Source organism: Cyprinodon variegatus, unplaced genomic scaffold (assembly GCF_000732505.1).
Source record: "Cyprinodon variegatus isolate N-32 unplaced genomic scaffold, C_variegatus-1.0 Scaffold681, whole genome shotgun sequence".
In the NCBI taxonomy this organism is placed as follows: domain Eukaryota; kingdom Metazoa; phylum Chordata; class Actinopteri; order Cyprinodontiformes; family Cyprinodontidae; genus Cyprinodon; species Cyprinodon variegatus.
In genome coordinates, this window is record NW_015151134.1 from 262,042 (window position 1) to 284,047 (window position 22,006).

The 22,006-nt window shown below is 39.8% G+C and overlaps 1 protein-coding gene across 2 annotated transcripts in view; it reads right to left on the bottom strand.

Annotated features, from left to right (window-relative positions):
- Positions 1–22,006, bottom strand: part of fam222a (family with sequence similarity 222 member A) — an 84,412-nt gene that overhangs the window by 53,100 nt on the left and 9,306 nt on the right. The window contains exon 3 of one of the 2 annotated variants that reach the window (XM_015394345.1): positions 15,413–15,486. The gene's annotated coding sequence lies outside the window, so the exon portion shown is untranslated. Of the gene's footprint in view, positions 1–15,412; positions 15,487–22,006 lie in introns of those variants that run through there. The other variant, XM_015394346.1, reaches the window with a different exon arrangement.

The following is a 22,006-nucleotide window of genomic DNA, read 5'->3' on the forward strand; positions in this document are numbered from 1 at the left end:
ATACCCTATGTTAAACCTAGAGCTATTTAAATGTAAAGCACGGTATTTTTATTATATAGCCAGAAGCGTTTAGTTAAAGTTTAAAAATCGTGTAAGGTATCTTTTTCTCCATCTAATATTAAAGCTTAGTGTATAAAAATTCAGACAGTGAAGAGATTGTTTATTCCTAAAGCTTGTTACAGGCTGTAATTTCAGTAAATGTTTTGAAAAAATACTTTAAACCGTAGACATTTTCCTTTTCATTACTTCTAAAAACAAAAAAATGAAAAGAAAGTGTTAAATCAGTAGCTAAATATTCAAAATATAACTTGAAATTTTCTTGACCATGACTGCTATTTAGACAGACTAATCAGTCTACAACATGCCAGTGCAGCAGTCCGTAGTCCATCAACAGAACTGTTTTGGTGGCTATGTTGTTCTATGGTGGGATTAACTGGTTGATAAACTGATTGGTCCTAGCTATGAGTATTTTTATGTATATTTGTTTGTTCTGTGTTGCCCTATAATTGGCAGGTGATGTTTACAGGATGTAACCTCTCGCCCACTGAGCCCTGAAAACAGTGAGCCTTATGACACTTCGCAGGTAAGTGGCTATGAATGCCAGATGGATGGATGGATGGATGTATAATTGTCTCAGTGTTTAAAATAACCCTTCTTCAGTGTAATTTTATCAAGTTCCGATTTGCTTTTTGCTCCGTCTAAATCAATTAAATTTGATTATTAAAGATAAGAAATGTTATGACTTTTCAGGACCCTGCAGAGACCGTGAATAATAATAATAATACAAATAATAGAGATAGTCATATTGAGAATGCTGAATCCTCAGTTGGATGGTGCATGGTGAGATGGACTTTAATTTGATGATAAATATACCCTTAACATCAGCAAAAGGAGCTCTCATCACACTTTTAAAAAGCTCAAAATTACCATTTATTATTTCCTAGGGCTGCTCAATAACACCCTTAAAGTCCAAATTGCTATGACATTATATTGTTCTGAATTTGTAAGTGGGTAATTGATTATGTTTGTGTGTTTCTTCTCAAAATGTAACAGCAGCTATGGACCACAGACAGCTTTCAATACTGTAGCTCTGTGCACAGTCAGTCATGTGTGTGGACATGCACCGAGCCATGACCGCACAGATGATCGCAAAGGAGTCGTAGCTTGCTCTGGGGGAAAGTATATCCATTTCCATTGACCAGCAGTGCTGCTATCATGTGGCTCTGACCTGGGAGTCTATTAGTCATCTGGTTTGCCCTGCCTCACCGGGTTTCCATGGCTGGAGTGGAGACAAAAAGCCTGGATAGTGGTATTCAGTGATGCTAGCATTTCTCCTATGCAATAAACATTCTGTTGAGCGAGACGCCAAATACTCCTGCCACATGTTCCTCAGCCCTGCGAGATTTGGTTTATGGGGCTATTTTGCACAGGAAGGCACTCATTACAGAGCAGAGGGTGTCAGAAGCCCTGCAGCAACTCTCCATTTACAACCACTTGACAAGAAAGTCTCACAAAAAGACTTCCTACCACAAATAACACATAATTAAACACAAAAGCCAAGTTGATGAAATCAAATTGAAGTATGGCTTCTCAAGGTGGAATGACTGAAAAAAAATACTCGTCAAGGACAGCATTATTTCTTTCAAAACAAACTGTCAGCCAAGCACAGAGCACAAAAGCTTATTCTACTTTCTATAGGTCACATCAAAATACATCAATGGTTTGCCATTTCAGAATATGCTGCTGTTATGCTATTTGAGGCCAGAATTGAAGAAAATAAAGCCCATTCCAACCACGCTTAGAAGAGATCAATAAGCGCCGGGAAAAAAGGAAAAGGGCCATAAACACAGAAGCTTTTATTCAGAGTGCCACAGTCCTGATAAAAGCACAAAATGCACCCAGAGAGACAAAGCTGAGAGCGACAGGGGACAACAGAGCCAATGCAACTATCAGGTAGGGCCAGAGAGTCCTGGCAATATTAAGACCTCTACACCACAGCTCCTATTCCATTTCTAATGTTGGTTTTAGGGAGCCTTTCCCTTCTATAATGAGACCTGATGCAACCCCGGCTGTCGCTTTCTTTTTTACCCTTTTCAGCGTAGTCTCACAAGGTCCTCTTGGCTCTAAGCAAACAATGCTGCTGGGCGGCGGCCCTTATTTAAAAGATTAATAGGATGCTGTCTTGGCAAAGAAGCAATCAGTGAGGTTTCAGTGACAGCAGAAAACGTGTGAAAACAAGGCAAAGAGGAGAGACCATTGTCCCGGTTACCAACTGCCTGCCGTGGCTCAATTGAGATAGCTGCAGCTTTCCAGCCCTGCTGTCAATCACGGAGGCAGGCATCAATGGGGGAAATTTAAATGATAAAACAATAAGTCATGAACAGGCGATTTTGCTGTCAAAAACTGGACAGGAACCATTTAAAATGACTGTGTGCAGAGATTTCACCACAGCCAGATGGAATTTAGGTTTGCAGGCATTTCTCCACCCTCATGACAGATTATGCAGCTACTCATAAAGGGAGTAACAATATTAAAACAATTATTTATCCGTCTTCTATCAAAAGTTAGCTAAAGATAGATAAATACATGTATTAACATTTAGCCCCAGGAATATGTGATTCAAATTCAAAATTGTGCCAAGTGTCTATCAATGTTTGAGACTCCTTTAAGCAAGAAAGGAAGTAATTCTTGAACTAAACAGTTGAAAAAATAAGTAATCAAGACACCTCCATAATATTTTAAATGTTTGTCTGGCAGATTCTTTGGTAATGAGCTAGAACTTATTCCTGCATGATTAAAAGTAAAAGTGACGCTAACTGCACAACCTACTTTCCTATAAATAGAGAAATCAATTATGTGTAGCTCAAAGCACTGAAATTTCATCCTTCCAAAATCATTAAATCCTTAAGTATGAGAAGAAACCTGATGCCATGAGTTATGTCAAAATAATGGTGAAGGTAACATACCAGAACCATTGTGTCCACACCTTTCAGTCCACAATACAAGCAATAATCAGTTCTGGAGACGATCAAAAGTGGGACTTTTTAACTTTAGAGAAATTGATCCTCAAATTAATGTTTTCATATTATTTCTTGCATTTGAAGTTTTAAATAAACAAATGTCTAAAATCTAGTTTAATGAAATTTTTAGTGTTTTATCTTCAGTTCCATCTTCCTTTCAATCCCTATTAACAAATGGCAGCTCTGACAGAGAGCTTACTAGAACACAAGTTTAAGATACTTAACTGGAAATACCAAACCATTTTGTCAGCTCCAGTAAACAGGATCCATCAAATTTTGCCCGCAGTTCGAATTAATCTGCAGCTGTCTTTGTGCCTGGGAGGCCCTCAGTTATCAAGTGGTTTAATAGTTCTTAAGAGATCCATAAAGAGGCTTAGGAATGATTGTAACATGTTTAGAGGGGGGAATTTTAATCTCACCCATGTTTGCTAAAAGTATTTCCTCAGTTTAGAAAAAATCCATTAAATAGAGCATGACAGTGGGCCCACTCAGGGTCTAAATATCCGGCTAAGGGAAGTTTGTTACTTGTCATTTTCCTCCCTTTTCTCCCTTCAAATCTGTCTAATACCTTTGCTGCAATCAGATAAAGGCAAAAACTGCCAGCAAAAGTATCTTTAAAAATGCACAACAGAAGCTAATGACAGCCGAGAAGAAGATGACAGAGTGAGAAATATACAAGAGCTGCCGAGGAAGTAGGAGAAAAACACTAAACAGCTGCTTCCCCCCTTGTTCCCTTTGTTTTTCCCCAGGAGAGAGTCCCATGTGATCCGCCTGATCCTAGTTTGAGGCTGACAGAGGGGACCGCAGCTCTGCTCATCTCCCCACTCACATGGCTTCGTGCCCCTCTGCCGCCCGCCTCAGCATCACTCCGCTGCCAGGAGGAGAAAGATGGAGGGGAGAGAGGAGCGGGGAGGGGGTGGGCTACATCAAGGAGAGTCTCTCCCAGTGGGTTCTCGTCAGTTCCAGGCCATTGCACCTTGCTCGCTGGGACTTTGTTTACACACATGTGCACACACAGCCATACAGAGGCAGATGACTATTAATGGATACGATAATGGGTTGTGTTCTTTGTCTTTTTCCCCCACACAGTCTGTTTTGTATTAAAGAACTGTTGTGACAACGTGACTGGCAGTTTGAGGCGTCGCAGAGCTTATTAAGGTGGCACAGGAGCAGATAATCAAAAGCCCACGATACGGTTGATGTGGTCAGTGGTAATGTGCAGCCAAAAGGCTTGACATACTTCCTCGGTCTTTGGGGATGAGCAGAGAACGGCAGGCTGCCCTTGTGCGTTCAGTCTCTACAGATGTTGCCTTGGAGAGCCGCTGACTAGTTGGCTGCCGTGACAGCTGGACAGCTGTTCTTAGACGCAGCCATAGAAGCATGCCGCAAAAAAAAAAAAAAAAATTGTGAGTGTGAATGTGTGTGTGCGCATGTTTATTTTATTCGTCTGAAGTTCCCAGGACGTGCAAAGCTGTCAATTTTACCATTGGTGCATGAGTTGGGATGAGGGAAGATGGCACCAAACAGGATTTGAAAAGAGAGCACAGATGGGCAAAAAAATCAGACACGGCTGATGCTCTTTAAAGGGATAGTTTCTTTTAGATGCTTTTCTGTAAAGTTATCTGTAATAATTACCTTACCTGGAGTAGAGTAGTTGCCAAATCCCAATACCTGTAGCAAAGGTTCATGGGTTTTTTTTGTCAAAACTTGCAATAGCTAAGCTCATCACTGGAGTAACAGTCACAACCTGTAACGGTACCAGGTGGCTTGGCCAGCCAGACTTGATTTATGGTACGTACATCAGTCTAGTTTCATAGGTTATAACTGAATAAGTAAAACAGAGTGGGAGATGGCCCCATAATGCAACAGAGCTTTTCTGTAACTATAACAGTCAAGATTACGGTCACAATGTTTTAATAACGCTTTTTACTATGTACCGTAAGAGCTGTATTGATTGCTTAAATCTCAACAACTGGCTGCTCTAAGAGCTTTTCTTTAAAAAAAAAAAAAAAAAAAGTCACATTAGTTGTCTGATTGGTTCAAAACTGTCTGGACTTTGAAATCAGGCTCTACCACACTAACTGGTAGCTTTCTGCCCAGTTGTGTCCTGTGACAACAGCACAGTGCAGGATCCATCAAGCTGGGTGTAGCTCAAAAGCTAAGTGAGTGCAGATAGAGCTCCACCTGGGTTTGGCCCTGCAAACCACAAACCAACTGGTTTCAGAATGCCACTGGTGCCACTTTCGGTTTAAAAGATCTTAACAGGTAGTCTGATGGGGGGGCCCTTTTTCAGCTAGTAATGTGGTTGGAATACATTTTTGAAATCTTGACGACCTAGGACATTCTTCTACTTTTCCAGGACTTGCAGTTTAACTCCCAATCAACTGATCTGATCCAGCTGCCATCGTCTGCTAGCATACTTTGCATAGCATTAGCACAGACAATAGGAATCTTTAAAAACGTTGACCACTTGTTTAAGGTGGCTCTGCCTCCTGAGGGACTACAGGTGGACATTGGCACTAGTTACAATCTTGCATTTTTAATAAATATGCATTTCCCCTTTATAAATAAATAAGCACAAATACTTAACATCAGGTTAACACATAACATCCACCACAGGGTTTTATTCTATAAGTAAAAACCTATTGAGTTTGAGTTATTTTAGACTGCTATATTTAGCTAATATATAGGCCCACATCTGCCTCACAACGTTCTTTTCAGCAATGTGACTGTGACACGGGATCTTTCTTCTACAGGTGAGCATGTGAGGGTTATGTAAAGAAATCAAACACCAGGATCTACTTTTGCTTGAATCTGTGTTATGTTTACATATTGTAAAGATATTATCTACCTCTTTAAAGAAATCAATCTAAAATAGAGATGTACTAATCATTACTGCCGGCATCAAATTCCAATTTAGCTTAAAACGGATAAAAGTCCTGCTGGCTATAGCAATAAAAATCCAACAAAAAGTGAAGGAATTACATGTGCTGAATATATATTTCCTTAACCTTTTATTGATTCCTGATAGATTTAGAAAAGTACATAAAAATGCATATTGTTGGTTGATGTGTTAAGTAACCCAAATAGTTGAAGTTCTTATTTTTATGCATTTAAAGAACAGGAAAAAAAATCTGTGTTTGACTCAATGATGTTGCATAAATGTGTTAATTTTACCTCTGGCTGATTCTTTGATGTATTTTTTTGTAATAAAAATCTATGCAGCACTGCAAAGGAGCAGTCCAGAATAGAGCCGAGTTCACCAGTGTGAGTAATAAGGCAAAGAGAGGCTGAAAACCAGCCGAAATGTTGAAAACACTCCACAGCATTAAACACCTGCTGAATAAACAAATCATGAGTCTAACAGCCTGGAGTGATGCCAGTCACTCGTGCCAAAACTCAAATGTGTCCTAAGCGAGCAGAGCCTATTCATTATGCCACAAAAGGTCAGCAATTTGTTCAACTCAATAAAAATGTTAATAAACCTAAGAGCTTGCAAGAAGCTACCCTCACAGGCCTCTGGTCGACTATCAAAAATACATGAATATGTGGCTGCGAGTATTTGCTCCTGCATCTGAGTGCAATGCTGTCCCTGTAGCATTACACAGGTCAAAGGTTGCAGAGCTGCAGCGATCTAACTGGAAATGGAGCTTGGCCTTGTCATAATCCTGGTCAAACTCCACCAACAGAGCGGATATAAACACACAAGCATCAATCTGCAGCTGGCATAAGTCAGTAGAGTGAGTTGATAAGTACCACATCTCCGGCTCAAACTCCCATCAACCCCTGCTACAAAAAACATGCTGCTGTGTTATAATTATTTATGAAATCTTTTGCTGGAAAAAAAGATGATTGCTATGGATGAGAGCCTGGAAGTTGGTGGGGGTGGGTCATTGCTAAGCAACCAGTCATTATCCTCCAGAGTGGAACGAGGTGACTGGCCATCCGTCTAAACTTTGGCGGCTCGCTTGGCCTCTGCAAGCAGCTTCTGCTGCCTCCTCCCTTCTTACTCAGCCATTCTCTCTCCCTCTTCCTCGCTCCCTTCAGCCGTCTCCCCGTCCGAATACAAACAGAGATAAAGAACGCTGCAATCGCTCTTGACACACAAATAGGTTAACACAATAAAGCCGGCTTTGCTTGGCTCACTCGAGGGAGGAAAGCAATTCCAGCAGCAGGCAGGAGGTAATAAAACAGGGCTATGAGTGTGTGTGCATGTGTGCACGTGTGTGTGTGTCCATACGTGTCCTCATGTCAACATTTCTATGTTTTTTTGTGTGAGTGGAAGCAGGCATACAGAAGCTCCTTGCCCTGGAGGCCTAATATCCCATGGATTTTCAACCCTATCCCGATATAAACAATAACATAGGAGAAAATGACGGAAATTCCAAGGTACTCTTCCATTTAGAAAGAGGAAATGGTGCTTTTATATTAACAATTTATCTGACCTGCTGGAGCCTTATGCATACATATAAATATATCCCTATGGGTCATATGCCTGCTCTCTTGTAAATGGTCTCCAGCATGGTTGAAATTCATTAAAAGAATGAGTTTTATCTGTGCATGCCTTGGCTTACTTTCCCTCATGCAGCTGCCAGGCCTGGCAATAAATGATAAAAATCTCCAGAGTTTTATTAAATCGTCCCACATTCACAACAAAATCGGGCGAGGGGGGAAAAAATTATATATATGGCGAGATGGTTTCTGCAATTACAGCTCTGGACTAGACAACATTGTTTTCTCCAGTCAGTGGAAATTTCATTACCTTACAGCATTGGCCGCAGAATTGGGTAATAGCCTGTTTTTGTCACAGACACAAACCGTCGGCAGGAGGTGTGACACCCCATAAGCGTTATCCATTTGTAACAAAATGCCCGTTGCGGTTTGGATGCTGATCAGCATTATGTGCCCTGTTACTCAGCATTATGGAGGTTGGGAGAAAAAAGGCGACGGTCAGTGCATGGTTCCTAAAAAGCCTGTGGTGTAATGAAAAGCATCGAACCTTGATACATCCATGCGGCAGGCGTCTTTTCCTAAGGCGCTGAATATGGAGCTGGTCAATAATTACAGAAAGGGTTGGTGCCTGTGCCTGCAGGAGGTCTGAAATGCTGAGAAATACAAATTAATGTTTCACATTTCAATTCAGTAGTTTTCTGCACATCTTCCAGCAGGAAACGAAAAAAAAAAAATCTAATTCTGCACAGCTAAAGAAATCTACCTTTTTAACAAAACAAGGGCTAGTGGTTGCTAACGGAGCTCTTATTGTGCAAACATTGATGAAGAGACAAGTGAAACCAGACATGAGCTGAGAGATTGGCTTCTGCAAAAGTTAGACGGTTGTCATGATTGTCTCTGACGAGTTACCAGCTGGTGCACAACTCAAAAGAACAATCATTTTCTCATAAGTGAACAAACATTTTTTGTCTGGATGATGTAACTGCTCAGTGTCAGTCTGTGATTCACCAAATGGTGCCTTCATTTACTACCTGGATGGATGACTCTCAAAGGAAAAAAAATGATAAAAAGTATGAAAATATTAAGTTGCTTAGAAGATGCCCTTTTTTTAACATAATCATCCAATCCCAAAACAGTAACAGCAGTTAAAATCCTGGAGCTAGTTTGAAGCATTCATTTATTAAGGCCACCAAATAAAGTAAAAAGCACATGTCCTAAATGTGGTCAGAAAAGCAGTGGGATTTTTTTATTTGGTCTCATTCTAATGTGTTCATTACTGCTGAACATGCTGCCAAATAGAGATGGTTAAGATCTACATGTTCCACTGGTTTAATGAGATAGAAACAGAAGGGTTAATGAATAGTGTATACATGCAATGTTCACTTTTTTTTTTTTCGATGTCAGGGGGCCATATTGGTTGGTAAGCTCGGGGCTGTTTGGCAAATCCCAAACTTTTTGAGGTCAGGGTATTGACTTCGGGGAGGATCTTGTTGGATTTCTGACAGGAAACTTTGAAAAAAAAATTTCCGGGTAAATGGAACGCACCATATGTCCGATAGTGTTTCAGAAATCGTATTTATGGATAAAGCTTGAACAGGGAAGAGCATAGAGCTATGGAGCACATTGACTGACTTATGATGGATGACAGACAGCTTTGTTATTCCTGTGCTAACCCAATGTCAATTTAAAGGCCATTATTGAGATATTGTTTTCTGTTTAAATCATGCAGATAAAAAAACAACAGTTTTTTTTTTTCTTTATCATGGCACTCAATGTTTTAAATATCTGGACTTGATGTCATGGCCTACAGATAAAGCACCTCTCTTGCCTGAGCATCCAGCAATGGGTTGGTGCTGTGGTAGCTCCAGTTTATCCACAAGAAAAGACAATGGACCAAGCCAAGTACTGATGGCAAAAACATTATGGCTTTTAAACCACCATGAAGCTAATAACTGTGATAAAGAAACAGTAAAGTTAAAGCGTAAATGTCCATCACTTCCCTTTCTTTTACACATGTCTGTCCTTCAACCAGGTAATCAGGCAGCAGAGATGTAAAATGGTGGCCAAAGTCGACAGGGAATAAATTACCAAAGCATGAGGAGAAAACATCTTATCAGGCTGATATATTTCCTGCTTCTGCAGAACGCTACAAAGCCCAAGGGAGCGCAGTCAACCAAAATGCAGAGAGATGGAGATTAGCATGATGTGCAGTTCCTTGTTCCATTAAAGTTTGATCTTCCTCAATAGCCGAGGAGAATCAGATATCTCCCATTCAAGATTAAAGTACGCCAGTAGAGAGGGGGGAAGATTAATCAGAGGCCTGTGTGAGATAAAAACAGCCTCGCTTCTGGCATGGAAAACAGTAGCAATAAAGAGTTCAGCTGATAATGTGAAACATGGCGAGCCACAATAGCAAATCAAACAGCATGTGCGGGCCTCCAAAAAACAAATCAAAGCACAGACTACCACCATAGTGCAGCGGCTGGAGGAGTACAGCAGGGGCTGATCTGATTGCAGCCCAGGCCTTCATTTTATTACTGGTTAAGGTTGAAGAGGGCAAGCTGTGGATTTTTTCCCATGTTGCTCTGTCGCCAGCCTCTCATTCCCTCTCCTCCTCTTCTCCTTGAGATCAATGGTGCTGGGGTGATTTCACAGCAGCCTGCATTGTCACCCAGAACAAATCAATGTGACCATGAGGAAGGCAAGAGCGGCATTGTTTTTAAGGGGAGCAAATTCGCTGTTGGAGAGCTTGTCAGATTTGCTTTATTCTCTCTTCCCCCAACAAAGTCTTTGGAAGAAGCTAGCACAGCCTCACTTTTTCAGGCTGAGTTATGGAACAAACTGTAAACTGCAAGGCGCTCATGCTAGTGCACTCATTAACCACATAAAAAACACCTTCACGGTTACTGTTGTATTTCATATCTGTGAGAGCAACTTCAAGGAAGGAAAATGGACAAGCTGGCTGTAACTTTTTTAAATAAAGGACTATATATTAACCTCGGAGCATGGAGAGATGTTACTTCCACTCATGCGAGGAGGAGGAATGCTGCAGTCCATCAGGTCCTAACTGACTGCAGATAACCTTGAGGATTAGACAATTGTCTTGTAAGTAGAGTTTTGGTCAGGTTATCCCTGAACAGCGCTTGAAACAACAGCAAATCAGAGACCCGATGGGCACAACATTAGAGATAATATGGGTGAAGGAAAGTCATAGGCAAAGTTTACTGACATTTAAAGTAGGGTGCGTTTATAAAATATTATCCCAAGTTTTGAAAATCTGACAGAGCATTGTTCAATCCATCATCTATAAACGGAAACAATATGACCCACTGCAAACCTTACAAGACATGTCTGTGAAACCTCAAGTGACAGGCCGGAAAAGCAGAGCCAATAAAGCAGCCAAGAGGCCGACTGGTACTGGTGCAGAGGATGGAGCTGAATGTAGGGATGAAAATCTAACTGAGAGAAAATCTCTATGCAATATGTCTGCATGTGTGATTGAAAAAAAGACCAAGTCAGCAGGAGTACATGCAATCAAATCATACTGTGTGATTATCTAATATACAAAAAAAAAACTGAAATGAATATTTAAATCTTAATGCCAAGGGACTGATTTCTAAAACAAGAAAGCTATATTGTGTTTGAGTCCCTATGATGTTTTAAAGTTGTGGGATGAAAAGGAAATAGCATTAGATTGAGCATTAGCCTTCAACCTTTTTAAATAATTGTGATATTTACCTACCATAATATTGTGGTAGAATTGTGTTGGTCTTCATTAAACATGGCTGATAAAACACTGAAACCTGCAAAAAAGCCTTAAGCAAAATTTGTTTCAGTGTTTCATGCTGCATGAGAAACCTGAAACATCCCTCTGTAACCTGTAGCTAAATTCAGGACCAGAAGATATATTCGATAAATGAAAGCAGCATATCTGAGTAAAGATCAGTCATTTAGAACTAAAATACTCACACAGAGAAGTTCTGAACTGAAGAGCAAATATGCAAACAGAACCGTGCTCATCTAATCCTGTTTCATGGATCGTATCTAGAGACTGAACATCACTTTTACCTGTGTTCAGTCATGTTTACTCTGCAAAGGTGTCTTTTCTTCTCAGTGGGAACCAACATGTAATGTTTCTGTTTCATGATTTCTCTTTTCATGCTCCGTCGACACATCCCAGATACTAATGTTCAGGGGTATCACATCAAGCAAAATTGAAATGCACAAAAAGGGCATGTCTCTTTTGTTTGGCTGCACATAAAAAAAAAAGACTGCTGTAGACTTTTTATGTGAAACGTTTTGATCAGGTGGCTAATGAGACAGTGTTGACATTGCTTTGTGAGAAACTGTTTGTTTTTTCTTTTGAGTGTCCGTTTATATTTTACAGGAAGGAAACATTCTGCTTTCTATGAAATTAGCTTGCATAAGAACAAACACATATTGTGGTTAGTCAGAGAAGAAATAATATTTCCCAAATAAAATACACATTTCTACCAGTACATCTGACAAGTAAAATAAAATACATTTGTTTTCTCTGCTTGTTTTCTTTCTTGCATGCAACCAAAAAAGAGAACGCACCCATCTGGATTCAAACCCAGGACCTACTTGCTGTGAGGTAACACTGCAAACAACTGCTCAAATGTAAAGTATACCTTAAGTGCACAAATGAAACAGTTTACACAAAAATTGACATGTTGGGCCAGAAAATAGATAGGCCTTAAAAAACACAGATTTTCTCCCTCTCTCTCTCTCTCTCTCTCTCTCTCTCTCTCTCTCTTACATCTGCATCAACTATTTCAAACATCTTAAGTGCCAAAATGAGTTTTACTGCCTCTGGGAAGGTGTTGAGACAATCAAACCATGCAGGGATTAAAAAAGATTAATACACAGCACAGGAAATTAAACTTCAGCAACTTTAACGATATTCATGAGAGCAGCTCACTTATTCCCATCAGGCAGGCACTTTTAATAAGCAAAGAATACGGTAAGGAGCCCAAAAGCTATCAATCAATCAAGGCGATATGCAATTTGAGTTGAGAGAATTGATAAAATGCCAGGGTTCTCTTAGCTTATTGCTTTTTGTTAATGCATTGCATAAAATAAATACGTCTCAACCTTCCAGCTGTTAGTAAGTTCCATGAGAACAACAGATTAGACTTAATTGAAGTAATTTAGGTGTTCACAATTCAGAAGGGGAATGTTACAGTTCTCATATTAATTTAGACAAGTACGCTAAAAATTGCTTTTGTTTTAACCAGAGGTGTCACCGGAAAGTTTTAAGGGGTTGGGCAATAACATCAAAGCATCACAAGGCATAAACTAAATTTTGCTTTAGGTCAAGTTAACAATTTTCAACTTTCTACCCTGTTTTATGTAAAATGGTAGTATTTATTCCATTCCTGGTTCAATTTCTTGCATTATTTATATACTTAAAGATATAGTAGAGGATTTTTGTGAATTTCTGAACAGACTCACCCTCTCCACTTAAAAAAAAAAAATGCACATGCACAACCCTGTATCCGGCAATGCCTATTAAAAGCGTGCAAGAACATGCACAAGCCCATTTCTCCGTGTGCAGGCTCTGTTTAACTGAAACACCACAGGTAAGTGAAAATGGGAACGAGAACATAGGACGGCTTTACGTACACATATCACCAGAATGTTTGACATTTAGGAGCACCATTTATATTGATGATCTACCCAGAAAAAGAAAATCCTCCACTTTACCTTTGAACAACTCTCTGTCATATAAGTGGTCCATCTATAATTAATTCAATTAGATATCACTGTGCAAGGAATTGTGTTAGATGTAATTTGTCTCTATGTTTGATTATTATCATGATTTTGAGCAAATTTTGAGTATGACCCCCTGTTTGACCTGTAAACCCACCATTTACTTAAGCAATGTCTCGTTTTTACTTTAGTTAAATATTTCAAAAACTTATCACTGTAATTAAAACTGATCAGATCTATTTGTGAAAATTAAATATTAGTTACCATTTCCATTATTATCTGGATGTTTGCTGTCTGACCTACCTGCTTAGGACATATGCTAACTCAAAGCAACATTTATTGGAAATCATAAAACCAGATTATTTGATATGGATTGTATGTAGAGTATGGTCAATAAAGTAAAATGACTGGTTGTCAAAGTAGTACAAAACAACCCCCTAATAGGTGCAAACCTATGTCTGGTCCGAGAACCAAACCTACTGTAACAGATTAACCATATCTGGTACGAATCAGAACCCCTACAGTATAAATGACAACAACTTGAAAAAAAAAAAAAAAAGTAAAGAAACGAAAAGAAGAATGTATGTATAACATTTACTGGGGGAATAAATGATGTAAGTAAGGGTGGAGAGTGTCCCCTCCCACCCCACAACAACACACTGACTGTGCCCTTAGTTTCTACTACCAGAAATATGAACCTTTTCATCAGATGAATACAGTCAGCTATAAAGGGAGGGAAGCCTTGGGAAGATGAAGGTCCAAAAAAAGATCTAATAGTATAACAATGCAAAAATAATCTAACAATAAGTAAAAAAGTATTTAACCTTAATTTTAGTAGGTTAGTGGGATGATTTGCCAATGGAATGAGTATTTTTACTCATAAATAAGATAATTAGATAATATGCACTTGTAATAAGACAATGCAGTTGTTTCTTCTTATTTTAAATGTAAATGGTCTTGTTCAATTGACAAAGTGTCTCACTTACCTCCTCAATTCAAGACAAAATGCAGTTATTTTAAGAAAATGACTCTTTTAGATTTCCATTTTTTGCAGTGAAGTCAAAAGAAAGAAAACCAACTCCAAACTCTAGAGAAGAGAGGTAACTCAGTGACTCACATATTGAACCCAGGCTCCCCATTCCATTTCTCCCATGCTTTTGTCCAACCATCATGTTGAGTTAAGGCAAGCATTATGCTGGGAGACTATTTGTTTAGGTGAGGAGCAGCCACAGAGCTAATATGAGTACAATTTGCTCAGCAGGTCATAGGCGCGGAGTGGAGGAAGTAAATGAGGCAGCTCTGTCCCCCCGGGTGCAGCTCCTGTCTCATACATCACTGGATGTTTTATTCAATACAGGCAGGAAGGACTGGATGGCAGGTGCCCTGACTGTGGGGGCGCCGGCCGGCCCTGCTGCTGGGAGGGGGGGGGGGAGCATGACAGGAGCCAGCGAGAGGAAGATCAATTTGGAAGGATGCTTGTACAGTCTAATGATAAAACACACTTGCTGCAGCTTTTTTCTCTCCCTCTTCTTCTTCAACTGCACAGTCAGCATAATGGGAAGCTCGTCTCTTTGCAGCGTGAGCAATGAGGCTAAATATTGCAAAGCAACCTCAGCATCCCGGCAAGGCTCAAAGTTCAAAGTCTGACTTTTATTAACTTGTATTTATATTCCAGGGAAGGTGTGAATTTTTGATGCACCTTTAATAACCAGTCTGTGCAGAGGAGGCAGCTGTGGAAATGGACACTTTCTCTCTTTGCAAGACCTCGGAGCATTGGGGGAAAAGTTTTACACACAGATCTGGGTCCGTTTCACGATCAAACCCAGTCACATGAGATATAATAGAAATGAAAGATGTCTGATTTCACCCAGCTCTACAGCAGTGACGCACGGAGGCGTCCAGACAGATGAAAAATTCGCACCTTTTGCTCCGAGCCGCAATCTGTCTCTGTGCGCCACCGGTGCCTGCGGCGCACTGCCCCTCCACACCGCGCTTAATTGCTACCCATACTTAAAAAAAAGGCCCGCTATTACAACATCAAAGCAGTTCCTAAAGCTATTCGTCGCTCTCTAACAACCTGGCGTTTATTATCTACGCAAGAAAACAAAGGCTTTAAATCCGATGCGTTGCTTTAAGGATAATCCCGGAGCAAGGGGAAATAAAAACACATTTAAAAAGAAAGAAACTGCAAAAAATTATATACCTACCATAAAGTGTTCCTGATTGCAGACTAGAGCTCCATGCAATTTCTAAGCAATCTGCCTCATTCTTCTTTGGGCCATTCCGCTTCCTCCAGATATCCAAGCTGCTGCAAATATTCAATGCTGATCAAGTTTATCCCAGACTTCCGGTGGTATGCAGTAATGACAGATTCCACTCTTTCTCCTTGAGCACGCAAAGTTAATAAGATTCGCCTCTATTTATCTGCTCAGTGGACGCTCAGAGCGCAGGTCGGTGGAGTCTCAACGGGAGGATTGCGCACCAAGAAGCGCTTCTCGTTTTCAGCTATTAGCCTTTGAAAGAAAGGTGAGGGGAACCGTTAGATCTTTTCTGGGCTTTGATTATAGGTATACTTCCAGAGGATGAAATAAAAAATAAAAAAAACTGGACTCTTTCGTGCAGAATCCTAGAAATCCAACGCTTTTACGCATGGGTCCGTCTCCTTCGTAAGAGCAATTTTATGTAAAGTACAAACGTAAATGTTTAGGGATATTATTTGGGCTTTTTTGTGTCGATATACCCTGAAAGCAATCCAGGCAGGGCCAAATCAGCAGCCTGAAATATCCTAACTGATGAGAAAATCCCTGCGACCAGGCTCTGCTCCGTCCGTCACTTTCTCCGAGGGGGTCGGCTGCCTTCTCTCTCAGATGCTTTTCCTCCGGATTCAGACGCAGGTTTCCAAATGCGATCCTGGAGAAAACCTCAGTGAGAAAAATATATATATATTCAGCCTTTCTTTGGTGTTTTAACCAAATGCAGAAAGTGCTCCGACTGAATAAAGAGCTAGCTGCTGGAGGCAGCTCCGGGGACGCGGTCCTGCCCTTCTGCCGAGCCGCCGAGACTGACAATAACCCGGAACGCTGCAGACTGTCAGGCTGCTCAGACCGCCCACCGACCAATCACAGAGCTCAGGGAATAGACACATTCCCACGGGTTGGCCAATCACCGCTAATTGAGGACTGTTACCATAGAGATGATCCGGCGTCTTAGCGTCTGAAACCACGTTGTTTATATACGCGGAAGATAACAAAAAAGAGAATGATTTGATATAAATTGCAGTGGCAGGTTTGAGATTGAGATCTTGGATGGCAAGACTGGCCCGCTGTGCCGCTGGTCTAATAAAAAATACAATATACACAAAAATAAATAAGACCATGATGAAAGGGGACTGAGATAAGAGGATATTTTTAATCTTAAGTCTAACTTTAGATGAGTTTCTAAGAGTTTTATCTGGGATTAATCCTTTGAACATGTTTTCAGCATTATTATGACCTCGTATCTTAATAAAGACAATGTTGAAAATAAAAGAAGTTGCATGAATCTGTGTGTCTAAGGCTTTGTTGGTGCACTTTAAGCTTTTGTTCTGGTTAAATTCATACGTACAATATTTATATTCAAAGTTCAGTTTTCCATGTAGACTATTCCCCATAAGAATTTCGATTCTTTATCTAAAGCCACCAGTGGTGTCAAAAGAACACACATTTGTTACTTAAGTTGAAGTATAGATACTGCAGTTTAAAAACACTCTGGTAAAAGTTGAAATATCAACTTGTCCTCTTTACTCATGTAAAAGTGAAAAAGCATGTGCTCCAAAAACTACTTAAAGTATAAAAGTATAAAGTAACCTTTAAAAAAACAGCCAGATGCCACTATATGAGTTGGAAGCTCAATTTTACGACTATTTCAAAAATTCTTTGAGATAGGGCCAAGGATGAGGGAGGTCTTATTGGTCTCCGTCTCCATCTCATGATACGCTCTCTCCTGTGTCCGACCTTTCAGACATTTCAGCATCTTTTTCTGAATCCAACATTGTAGCATGGCATAGACAATTCATGTTTGCAGTTTGAAGAACACCTGCTTGCTTCTGATGATTTCCTTTAGCTAACCAATGAGTGTTTGCATTATATGACTCATCAATTAAACTAGTTTTCACTAGATGTGGATGGCACCAATAATCTGCATTGGATGGCGCACATGATGTGAAATAAATATTTATAAACATTAAACCGAAGCCAAGAGTAACGAGTGACGTTTGTTTTAAAAATGTGTCATACTCTGTGGTCTAGGTGCAGGTCTGTGTTTTCTTTCTCTCTCTCCTCTGCAAGGCTGGATGGGCAGGTGCGTTCCATCAGAACTAATTACCAGCTTTCATAAGGAGCTGAAACCAGGAGGAGGGTGTCAGTTTGTTTATGCTTCAGCATGGTACAGACCTATTCCTTGAAAACCCTATTTTCTGTGAGACCTTATCCTAACCTCGTCCTGGTGATTTCCTTCCAGAAAGCCATCTAGTTAAAGACCTGGAAACCCACGCCTGGGATCAGAATCTGAGAGACGCCTGGAAAGTTCTCATAGCGGAGAAGAACCCCGGATCCATCTGTCAGCCCTCCTGTCTGCGCTCGCCTGCCTGTCCACCCTCCAACAAACCAACACAGAGAGAGAATATGGATCTGCACCAACAACCCGTACCAGTGAACAACACTTCTTCCCCAAGACCAAGCCCAAGCTGCCACCTCAGTGAGTTCACCATCCAAACCATATTCTCACAAATCCCAAAGCTCAGTTTTTTCAACATCCTCCCTATCTTTCCCAGCAGAGCTCACCAGACCCCCAATCAGCTGAAATCCAATCTTGTTCATTTTCATTTTTTCAATAAAGTTTTTCTCATACCAACTGTCTCAGTTTTTGCGCCTATTCAGAGTCACACATTCAAAATATGACAGTAAGGAATACTTCATTACTTGACACCTGAAAGCCACAATTCGCAAAGAGGGTACATGAGGTTGAATTATCACATTTGTAAGAAATATAACATTTACATAAAATCCACAGAATTATATATACATAATTGCACACTGAAAATGGTTATCAGTCATTTAAGAAAATATTAGCTAAAAGTGACATGGCATCATCCAGATGGCTCTAAAGAACTGATGAAAAGGCAAAACAGAAACCGGTCAGAAAAACTGCTCACAGCAACACAGAAGAATTTGCAGGACTTTTCAACAAGTTCTGGTTCATTTCTATGTATAAAAACAATCAGTTGTATTTCCATATTTCTAGATCAAGCTGTGTTGTTCAATCTTTTTCAAAGAAGCTGGTATCTCACATGACCAATTTACAGAGATCTTTGGCCTGGATGCAGCCGTTCCTGGTTTGAGTCCCGAACTGTTGACCTTTGCTACATGTCCCAACCTTCCTTTTAGCTCACTTTTAAATAAAGGCCAGGTGTCACATTTTTTTTTAAGTTGTGTTTGCTTTTCCAGAATCTCCCATTAAAATGCTGCTAAAGAATATACTATGATAAAACATTCACATTTATGTTAAGACATTTGCAAAGGATAAGTTTGAGATATGAACTTAAAAAACATCTTGCTGATATTAAAACATGATGGTGGCCGAATTATGGTCACATTTCTTCACATGAAACTTATTTCCTTTTTGTATTAAAGTAACCTAATCACCCAACAGCTATGCCTGCAGTTTTTGTGTGTGCTTTTAAAGGTGAAGATATGCTTGACAGTGATGCAAAATTACCTACGGTAAGTGGAGATTACAGTCAACAGAGTTAATTGAAAACAAAACAGGAAAATAAGCTACAGGTGGTATGGTACACGGAGAACAGGAAATGCAGCACTAGCAAAAGCAAGATTGATGGAAGAATGGATTAATGGACTAAGGACTGGCCACCGGAGAGCTTATACACAGAGAGAAAGATAGAGAAGGTATGGGAGGACAAATGCGAGCAATCAGGTGAAGATTTAGAACAGCTGAGACTGATGAAGGCAGAGGGAGCTGAGGGAAGGAGAAAACTAAGCACACAAACGCTAAACAGAGAAATCCAATGTATTGACAAAAGAATGAGCTAAAATGGAAACACCCACAGCATAAGCAACAGGCAAATTAAGAAAATGGACATAAAAGAAACCAGAAAATACAATCACCCAAGTATCAAAACAGATTTTTTTTTTTGAGTCAGTGTGCGTCCAAGGATACATCTAAACTACTACATCTATGATCTCTAATGTAAGTCATTTTAGATTCACTGTTTCTGTTTTATGACTATTGTCTTTTCTTTTTATAACTCAAGACCAATTTCCTGCAAACCATAATGGATAAAGATAAATATAATATGCTTTTCAATAGTTTTGCTTCCTTTTGGGGTACATCTTTACCAGATTCAAAAATTGATCTTGAAACCATTAATTTTAATGCAGAATTTATTTTAATATTAATAAATATTCTACTTTTGTTGCAAGTTAGATTTGAATTTGGCTAGATCAGTCTAATGTATTAATATGCTTTAACCAAATCCACATCATCTGGCTGCATGTTTAGGCTTGCTGTCATGTCGGAAGGCAAACCTCCATCCCAGCCTAAAATCTTTTTCAGTTTTTTTCATCAGGATTTCCTGGCTCCATCTGAAATCCATTCAACATTGAACAACAAGGTGCAGCGTGTTTATTATTTATTGATTTTTTTTTTTTTTCATTTTTGAGCACGCATGTCAGACAAAATGTTGCATTTTTGTGCCATTTGAACAGAAACTTTCTTCTAAGTGGTTCTGTGTGTCCTCCCTCAGTCTCCAAGCTGCAAAACCTCTGTGGTTCCTTATCATGAGCTTGTTAGCTACATTTTCCCTGTTATTGCTCATTGTCCTGCTGCCAGTTTAGGATGTTTCACATTTATTTTGTAGGTTTGCAATTGTGCCATAACCTGTGGTACCTCATACAGTGCTGATCGTTATCCACATACCTTCTCCAACAAACCAGTTCATCATGGAACAGTTATATCCATACTAAGATTGAATTTCACACGTGTGGACTGTTATTAAGATATATATTATATAACATACATTTTACCTTGACAGCAATTGAGAGTAAAGCAGCCTGAAAGTGTATTTGTGCCAACTTTTTAGATATTATATATTAAAAATGTATCAACCTTTCTCTTCACAATTATGTAAAGCTGTGTTGTAGTCTCTTACATATTATCTAAACGAAATAGTTGAAATTTTTAATTTTAATGTGGCAAAATGTGATAACATTCTGCAGGAATGAATGTTTCTGTATACTACTATATAAGGGACCAAAAAGCCTGCAAAGTGAGCAGTGCACCTTGACCGTGACTCCGCGTTGTTCTTCCTCCTGTTGACTGTGGCCTTTGCACAGACCCTGGGACTCACAAAGCCAGTACAAGCAATCACACATCATGGACTCTCATAATAAGCTGACGCTGGGAAGTGGGTGATGCAGCACTCAGCTTATGCCAGTGCTGATAAGAGCCTGAAAGTATTACCTCGGTCTGGCAGTGCGCTCCAAGAAATCCATCCTGAGCCAGGTCATCAATTCTGCCCTATCTGATTGCTCACCAATCCCTGGCAGCTTCATGTTGGCGTCCTGGCTCCTGCCTTTGAGTTTTCTCTATGACTTGCACTTTCCTCCTGGTTCTTTCACAAAAAGAAACACCCACATGCTCTGTGCACACATGAGTCTTTTATGAGGTCTTGGACCCAGAAGAGAAATTGTACAAATGTGCTTTTAAGAGAGGGAAAATTTCCCAAACCATCGATCACCTGGCTCAGTCGATCCCTAAATGTATTTTCTGAAATTACTCTTCCTGCACATCATGCTTTAAAGACTATGGAGTTCAACTACATCACCTGCACTGCATGGCTGCAGAGTCGATCAAACAGATGAACAAGTAATTGAAAAATTCTAAAGCATAGCTGTGCCATGCGCCGCCGAGGCAGCGACGCACGTTAAATAGGCCGTTTGATTAGCTGATAAGCAGATGACTCAACAAACATTCAAAGCATGTTTACTGTGGTTTGATTAGAGCACGCCCAATACGCAGAAGATTGGACTCAAATAAGCTGTGAAAACACTCAGCTGTTCCAATCCCCAAGGCAGCATGAGGGCACATAAAAACAATGAATTATTTATGGGGGAGACTAGTGAAATATCACAGTGGATAATTTTCTGTGGGCTATATTAAATGTAGTCCTTAGAATAATATGTGTGGGTTTCTGCATTTCCCAGAAATCCTTCCCCCAGACAGACGGTAGAGCCTGAAAATTGGAAATAAAAATCTTATTTAGATATTTTTTGTCTTGCCAGGAGACCCATGACTGTTTTACTAAAACAAAAAGTCTCATTTACATACTAATTGAAACTACTTCTATCTCTGTAAATATGATCAAAGGATCTTCACTTTGTCTCAGCTTTAGACATTAGCTCTGGCTGAAAATGAAAAGTCTCAATTAACGAAAACATTGCAGCCTCATTAAAAAAAGAGAGTTCAAGGTATCAGGAAATTTAGGTTCAGCCTCAGCAAAAAAAAAAGAAAATCACTGCATCTCTTTGAACAGAGTATCTCATAAATAAAAGCTCCAGCCATGAACATTAGTGTCTGTATAGGAGCTGAAAGCCTTATGCTGTTACAGTTTATTCCTGAAAGTGAACTCAGTTTAATTGAGCAAAGTTCAGGACTCCACAAGCAGCAAAGCAACAGAGAGAGAGGGTGGGGAAATCGATGGCAACAGAGGCATGGAAAAAAGAGATAGCATTGATTTATTTGCCATT